Here is a 9,426-nt window from a genome sequence, read left to right as displayed (position 1 = left end):
TTGTTTTGACAGTAAAGCACTGTTGCAGTATTGAGCCTCAAGTATCAGTGTTGACAACAAGTACTATTGAGATTACGAGGCCTACAACTGTCTGTGAGAATCTATTTTATAATTGACAGTAACATGCCAGGGATTTGTTTCCAAGTATCCGTGAACTCTATCTTTTTCAAAAGGTCAAAAATAACAATTATTCTGTCAATACTCACTAGCCAAAACAAAAATAACAACATGCTTGTATACCTAACTCTAGTAGTTGTGGAAAACTTAGCCATGGTCTCTAATAGTACTAGGGTTAACTTTTTAGCTTCTAGTCCTCGGCGTACTAAGGCTAAAAAACTAGCTCTAGTATGCCGAAGACGAAAAAGACCTAACAAAACTCTATCGAGTTTCATTGAATTTTTAGAACTTCAATTATTACTTCATTTAGCATGTGAAATCAGGAAAAAAAGGAATAAAGTATAAAGTAAGGGTTTGACTCATAAAAGCCTATGTGGACTGGTGGTTGGACAGTTGAATTGGCTACATGCGGTTGCAATGAATAGAGTTTATATCTGGCAAGGTACAAGATTTTAATTCCAAGATTTTTACGGCTACAGCCCGACGGAAAAATAATCAAAGCAATGGCCACAGACGATGAACAGACAAACATTGAGAATTATATATATATATATATATATATATACATATATATATATATATATATATATATATATATATATATATATATATATATAGACAAAGTGGATGCTGCACAGTTCGTTACAGAGTGCTCAATGATAAATCAGAGCTAAATTATAAAATATGTATATGTGGAACTTCACTCTATAAGTTAAACATTTTATTACTAATAGTTTCATGTGGTACAATAAGTATCACACTCTTCAGATAAAATGTCTAAAATGAATTTCATACACCAGTAATATGCTGTTATGCAGAGTTAGATAAGCTGATAATTGGATGAGTGTACAGAAGCCAAAAGCCAAATAGTTAAGTGATACAATTACGTAGCAAGAACGTAGATGAATGTCTGCATGATGATAATAGCTCATTAGGTTTATTAAGAGTGCCTAGTGATGGTCTGTAAATAATAAAGAATTTCTCCCATAAGCATAAGTTACACTTGTTGGAGATAGTGTTGTATGCTTTAGCATGTCGTAGAGCCTTCCATGATATTGAGTAGTTGGTATTATTGTCCTTTAGTGACCATATATATTTACTTAATTCAGTAGAGTTTGTCTTAGATGACTGGTTGAAAGAAGCTTTATGGTTAGTGAATCGCGTCTTGAAAGTGTTCTCTGTTAGTCCAATGTATGTTTGGTCCGGTGAGTCGGTGTTGGTTTTTACAGTAGCCTGGTAAATTAATGATGTTTTCAGGCGTTCTCCATTCTCCATTCATCGGGCACTCTTCTCTTTTTTTACAGTTGCGTGTTTGGTCTTCATTTGCGGTGTTGGCAGTCAGTATAATTTTGTTGTTAGCATTGATGGACTCTCTTATATTGTTCGTACAACTGTAGCTAATTTTGAAATTGTTGCTGTTGAATATTTTATGTAGTGGGTGCCTTGTCGTAAGTTCCTTCTTGAGTAGCTGGATGAAGAGTTTGCCGATGTTAGTATAGACATTACTGCTGTAAGGTGAGTTGTACCATGTAATCGTCCTGCTCCGTTTGCGTTGTGTATTTTCAGATGTAGATAGATGTTCTTGGTATGTTAGTTGGTGGCTATATCCACTCTTGGTTAGTGCTTTTTGGTAGATATTTGCTGTGTTTTTGAAGCATTCAGCATCAGACGAAATTGTAGAGAGCCTCTTATTTATACTTGCTGAGATGTTTTTGATTATGCCAGTTGGGTGGTTGGATTCTTTGTTGACATACATTGGTCTCTCATTGAGTTTGACGTATGGCATGTGTTTACCATTGTCTAGGTTTAGGGTAACATCAAGGAAGTTTACAACTCTTTTATTAACATTGATGGTAATCTTTAGTCCATATGAGCTGAATATAGCACAGAGATCTTTTTTCATAGATTCTGCATTACATGCTGAACCTTCTACTATGCCTAGCCCATCATATCTGTACAATCCAAAGTTGTTACCATACTTTGTTGTGATCTGATGAAGTAGAAATGTACCGACCAGCTCACAAGTTTCAGCACCGTCGAAACTTCCCATTGTTACATCAAATAGTTCATCAGCTGAATGCTTCAATAACACAGCATATATCTAACAAGAAGCACTAACCAAGAGTGGATATAGCCACCAACTAATATACCAAGAACATCTATCTACATCTGAAAATAGACAACGCAAACGGAGCAGGACGATTACATGGTACAACCCACCTTACAGCAGTAATGTCTATACTAACATCAGCAAACTTTTCATCCAACTAGTCAAGAAGGAATTTACGACAAGGCACCTACTACATAAAATATTCAACAACAACAATATCAAAATTAGCTACAGTTGTATGAACAATATAAGAGAGTCCATCAATGCTCACAACAAAATTATACTGATTGCCAACACCGCAAATGAAGACCGAACATGCAACTGTAAAAAAAGAGAAGAGTGCTCGATGAATGGAGAATGCCTGAAAACATCATTAATTTACCAGGCTATTGTAAAAACCAACACCGATTCGGCGGACCAGACATGCATTGGACTAACAGAGAACACTTTCAAGACGCGATTCACTAACCATAAAGCTTCTTTCAACCACCCATCTAAGAGAAACTCTACTGAATTAAGTAAATATATATGGTCATTAAAGGACAATAATACCAACTAATCAATATCATGGAAGACTCTACAACATGCTAAAGCATACAACACTATCTCCAACAAGTATAACTTATGCTTATTGGAGAAATTCTTTATTATTTACAGACCATCTCTAGGCACTCTTAATAAACGTAACGAGCTATTATCATCATGCAGACATTCATCTACGTTCTTGCTACGTAATTGTATCACTTAACTATTTGGCTTTTGGCTTCTGTACATTCATCCAATTATCAGCTTATCTAACTCTGCATAACAGCATATTACTGGTGTATGAAATTCATTTTAGACAATTTATCTGAAGAGTGTGATACTTATTGTACCACATGAAACTATTAGTAATAAAATGTTTAACTTATAGAGTGAAGTTCCACTTATACATATTATATAGATATATATATATATATGTATATATATAAAATTGTTTCGTCACCCCGAATACCTCGTATGAGTGGTAAGTTTTGCTCTAACTCGGGTCTTCTACCAGAGACCTGGGAGTTTGAGCACTCGCCTCAAGATCTTAGCTGTTCCCAATAGCGCACTTTTCTGCGACTCACCTGAGTTGATTGTTGTTGGTATTTGGGCAAGCCACATTTTATGTGCCGGTGTTATTGCGCCCAGTGCTCCAATGACTACTGGGATTACAGTTGTTGTTACATTCCAGCATTTTTCAATCTTTTCTCCAAGAGGGAGATATTTCTCTACCTTTTCTTTTTCTTTGCTGGCTATATTGTAGTCATTAGGTACTGCTATATCTATTATAGTAGCCCTCTTGTTCTCCTTGTCTACCACCACTATATCTGGTTGGTTTGCTAGGACATGCTTGTTAGTTCGGATGTAGAAGTCCCAGAGGATCTCAGCGCGGTCATTTTCATTGACCTTACCAGGAGCTTCCCACCAGTGTTGTGGTTTATTAAGGCCATACTCATCACATAGACTTCTATACACAACACCTGCAACATGATTATGCCGCTCAGTGTATGCGTTTCCTGTTAGCTGCTTGCATCCACTGATGATGTGTCGGATGGTCTCAGGTGCATCTTTGCACAGTCTGCATCTAGGGTCGTCTCTAGTGTGATTTATTTTCGTTTGGAGTTGCCTTGTTGGGAGCACTTGCTCCTGGGCTGCCATGATTAGCGACTCTGTATTGGCCGTTAGCATTCCTTTGTTCAGCCAAATATATGTCTGGTGAAGATCGCCAACTTTAGATATTTGTTGGTGGTAAGCACCATGAAGAGCTTTCATGTGCCAGTCAATTTCCTCATCATCAGGGCATAGGTCCGTTGTAAGAGCAGCTGATTGAAATTCAGCTAGCAACTTATCTGAAGTGGCCATAGAGGCTGCATATGCGTTGATGCTTTGCTCCTCCTCTTTCACTGTCTGCTGTACACTTCTGAGTCCCCTACCGCCATCTTTCCTATTGAGATACAATCTAGTAGTATCAGATTTTGAGTAGAGTGCTCCATGCATGGTCAGCAGTTAACGAGTTGCTATATCCCTTTCCTTGATGGCTTCCTCAGCCCACTTTATTATGCCTGCTGGATATCTTATTACTGGCAGTGCGTAGGTATTTATTGCCATGACTTGGTTCTTGGCATTGAGCTGGCTCCGTAAGAACTGCCGAAGGCGTTTCTTGTATTCGGTAATGACTTTGTGACGTACCTCGGCTTCGTGGTTGATGTTGCTTTGCATAATCTCCAAGTACTTGTACCCTTCTTCTATATTTTTGATGATACTATTTGGCATTTTTAGGCCATCTGTGAGCATAGAATGGCTTTTCTTATGAATTAGCCTTCCACATTTCTCAATACCGAAGGTCATTCCGATGTCCTTCCTGTATACCTGAGTGAGGTGTATTAGCGAATCAATGTCCTTTTCTTTGTTAGCGTACAGCTTGATGTCATCCATGTAGAAAAGGTGGTTTATTTTTGTGCCACTCTTAAACTGGTACCCATATTGAGTCTCGTCCAGCATATTACTTAGAGGGTTTAGGCATATGCAGAAGAGCGGCGGTGATAAGGAGTCATCTTGATAGATGCCTCACTTAATTTTTACACTCGCCAGCTTTTTGCCATTAGCCTCCAGTTCCGTCTTACATTTGGTCATTGACATCTTGATGAATGCCACAAGAGCAGGGTGAACATTGCACATACTGAGGCACTCAAGTATCCAACTATGGGGAATTGAGTCAACGGCCTTTTTGTAGTCAATCCAAGCCATGGCAAAACTGGTTTGCCTTCTCCTGCTGTCTTGACAGATCGTCCTATCCACCAGTAACTGATGTTTGGCTCCTCGGGTGTTGCGCCCAATTCCTTTCTGAGCACTGGTCCTATAGTGACTCATGTGTTCTTCCAGTTTGTCTGCAACTATTCCTGCGAGCAGTTTTCAGGTGGTGGGCAAGCACGTTATTGGTCGATAGTTTTTGGGAATCGGCCCCTGCTTTGAATCTTTTATCAGAAGTACAGTTCGCCCTTTGGTCAGCCATTCTGGATGGTCACCTTGTTCTATTAGGCATTCCATCTGCTTAGCCATTCTAGTGTGAAGTGATGTCAATTTCTTTAACCATATGGCTTGAATCATGTCATGGCCAGGTGCTGCCCAGTTCTTTATACGCTGCACTCTGCACTTGATGTCTTCTTCGCTGATGGTGAGTCCTTGCTGAGCCACAGTGTGTTGATGGCTCTCTTTAAGTCTCTTTAGCCAATTTGCAGTGTTGTTATGAGTAGTTTCTTTCTCCCGGATGTCCTTCCAGAACTTTGAAGTGCTAGATCGGGGAGGCTCAGACATTGGCCTCTGCAGTTCACCTTTGAACTGGGAATACACTCTAGATGGATTATTGATGAACAGTTTGTTCATTCTCTTGTTATCCCGCTCTTTGGTGTACTGCTTCAGTCATGCCAAGAGTGCTACTAGCTGCTGTTTGGCAGATTCTAGAGCTTCTATTGTGGCTTCCCTTTTTGGATGCTCCAAACTGTGGTTAGATCTCTCACTGATCCTACTAACTTTCTTGCGCAAGTCCTTGATCTTATTTTGTAGCCTCAGCTGCCAGGATGGAATGGCTTAAAGCCTTGTTGGCAGTGGCTTAATAATCATCTCCTGCAAGATAACGGTTGCTGTACTGTAGATTAGGGCATTAGTCTCACTGATTGATCCAGTTGAGATTGACTCTAGTGCCAAGTTATTGTCTTCTAACAGCTTCTTAGGTATGGCCTTGCTAACTCTTCGTAGTGGCACCCTGCTTCCATAATCATTAGCAGCTGACATCTTGTTGATGATATTATCCGCAAGCTCTTTCACCCTTTGGTCAAGGTCCAAGTGCAAGTCTTCTTTAACCCGTGAGTCAACACATGATTGTGTATGTGTGACAGTGTGTGTTGATATGCACTCCTCGTTGGTCGAGGTTACCTGGGTGAACTGTTCCCTAATTTCATCTACCTCAAGTTCCGATATGAGGTGCCACTTGATTATGTTACTCTTCTGCACTAACAGGACAGATAGCACAGTTGGTAAAGCATCGGGACTGTGATCATTAGGTCCTCAATTCAAACCCCAACAACTGCACTTTTCTAGTAGACCTTAGACAAGACCCTTGCTTGTATAACATCTACAACCTCTATGAAGAGTGCAATAACCAAAGCCATGCCGGCTCGGACGTCGCCCGATCAAACAAGGTTCCCGTGCCTGTAGCTGAACCAGGACAAGGCAGTGAAAAATGGGCTACTGGTTCAAAACGGATGAAATGGACTTGGACTGATAACACGGACCTCATGCAGTGCTACTTTATGAGTGAACCTCAAAAGTGGGGCTACATGAGAAGGATGCGTCAACTGTGGATATATATATATATATATATATCGTGCTGTACTACCCAGCCTCTCCCGAGTAATAAAAAAGTCTTTGGACAGAAATTTGATTTGTATTTAACATGGAAAAAACTTTGCCATCATGACTTTCAAGCTACATATCATGAGAAAAGTGTTTTGTGTAGTTGGAATAACTTAAGAGAAAAAATAAAACCAACTGTACCAGTTTTAAAACTCTGTCAAACAATTTTAACTTTCAAACTCTGTATTAAAAGAAAAATGATTCATGCCAGTCAAATAAATTAAAAACTAAAACAACTATAAAAGGGTTTAGATATTAATGTTAAATTATTATCAATTAATAGCTAAAATATGTCTGCCTTGCTACGATTACAATATGAGCAGATTTGGTAAAAACACTATTAATACGAACTGAGAAAAAAAAAATTGGAGTGTGTTGAATAAATAATAACAAACATTGCATAAAATTTTTGTATAAAATGTAATAAAAATGCTATGTTATTATCCAAAACTTTAATAGCAATAGCCAGACATTCTGAGTGACGGACAACAGAAAAAAGACGACTGACCACATAGTTTAAAAAATATATGTATAGATGAGTAGATAATTAATTCAGAAAGGAAATAAGCTCTTGACCACATTAAAGCATCTTCTCGACTAACAGTGACACATTCAGACCGGCGCTACCACTGATGCCTCAATGAGACACATAAACATTCTTCTTTTTTGGTACTATTGCATGGTTGAATGATCGGCTTTTTCTGCCATCATACAATGATTGTATATGATTTAATGGTGATTCATTCTGCAGAGAAAATTCTTGTTTTTCATGTCTTATGCTCACATAGTGCCATGTCGCTTATGATTGCATAAACATATCAACTTGCCATCTCGTTTAGAAATAGCTGAAATTTACTAGTACAATGTAGTTCAGGAGAACTTCTTAAACCTTACAAAAGTTCAACAGCGGTTTAGGTTCCAGCAGCGGCACATAGGTTCCCATTTTGAGACTGCCAAAAGGGAATAAGTGTTTTCGGTATGTATGGGAATCGGTCTAAACAGGTCCAAACATCTATAATAAGGTTCTCTGATTCAGTAAAGATTAAAATCGATTTTGCATTATACTCATTCCACACTAGAGTTACCATATGGTTAGTATTCACTTTGGTTAAAAGATAAACTCTCGAATAAAAACAGACTAAAAAGTAAGTGCATAATAAGGAAATGAATCTTGTCATTGTTAATCTGTACTGATGTACTTTGCTCAAACCTTAACTTCTTGATGAACTAAATAACCATCAAGTTAGCAATGTTACAACTCTTTGTAGTAATTCAATTTACAATCTTCTTAGCCAGCTCAACCAATAAAACATCACCGCTTAAAGTAGGATCGGTACTGGCAATTTGCCAGCACACAATTCACATTAGGCAAGGTTGCCTAGTGCTAAAGCATTTTAATACAGATATGAAGCAAATTATATCACAGCCTCTTAATCGATGAAAGAGTTATAGTGTATTACAGACAGCATACTAGCTAGCAATTATATACTAGCAATATAGCAACTTATTTCATGCTTTCTATGTTGCCTAACAGCCAGCATACCGGATTCTGTACTAATCATATTTTTATTTGAGGAAAGTATCAAACCTTTTTCCTTATTAGTTGGTAAAACAACAAATTAGCCAGTTGAAAGAGTTTCGTCGACGGTTCGGTGTGCATGCATAGCTCAGACAATTATGTAACTTTCGACCGAATAAGTTTGTGTTTTCGTTCATTTTATGCTTTCGGTTAGAATGAATGAAAAATTTGTTATGTGTGACCGCACTATTATACCTGCATTATACCTACTAAATTTCTGATGTCTTTGCAGTATAATAGCCAGCATATCGGGTTCTGTAATAATCATATTTTAGGGTAAAAGTGAAAATGTAGATAAGTGTATGAGAGGTAAAAATGTAGTATGAATTTTTGGTACCAGTTTATGCTGCTTAAAAATGATGGTAGATCAAAAATAAATCTAAAGTTTAGTTCAGCGGGTTTAAAATATTCTTTGTACTGTGAATCTGAGTGCCATTCTTTTGCCCTAACTTTGTAGTAAAACCAATAAATGAATAAACTAATGTTAGTATATTTGTTACTTGGACATTTATTAATAATAAATAGCACAGGAAGTATTGAAGGTGTGACCACTCTGAGTTCTTGCCGACCAACTCTTATAAGGAGCAAAACTAGCTGATAAAAGCAGGTTTAAAACTTCTTGCATTGCTCAGGGTTGATGTTTGGTTTGAGTCATTCCTGTAATCTTACTGGACTAAAAACATCTCAAGAAATTGTCTTCTTTTTATCACAAATTTTTGCTTAAGAGATGTCAACAGTAAGGCCTACAAAAAAAAATAATATGAAGTTACTAGGCAGTATTATCGATCCTTGAGATGGAGGTGTTTTGCACGCTAGTAGAGACTAAAGTGAACATACACATTGTAGCCCATGGTTTTTACTCTGGTAAGAAGAGGCACTAGTGAGTAGCCCTAATGCAAATAGCCAATAGGAGACTAGGAGTAATTTCAACTGTGCAGTGTCGTTGTTTCTACTCAAGTTTCATTTCATCTCAAAACTACTAGTGAGAAGGTGATAGAATTAACAGAGCTAATTACTGGTGGGTGTATAAAGCTTGAATTTATATTAGTAAAACTTCGTTCTATTTTGCTGGTTGTTACTAAATATACGGTATTATTGTGAGTTTTGGATGCGCATTTTCTATCTTTTCATGCTTGTGATTCACTCTGCAACATCGGTATACATAATTCTAGCTATGAAGCAA

Source organism: Watersipora subatra, chromosome 10 (assembly GCF_963576615.1).
Source record: "Watersipora subatra chromosome 10, tzWatSuba1.1, whole genome shotgun sequence".
NCBI lineage: Eukaryota > Metazoa > Bryozoa > Gymnolaemata > Cheilostomatida > Watersiporidae > Watersipora > Watersipora subatra.
The sequence above is the reverse complement of the archived record's forward strand: the minus strand, read 5'-3'. Positions refer to the sequence as shown.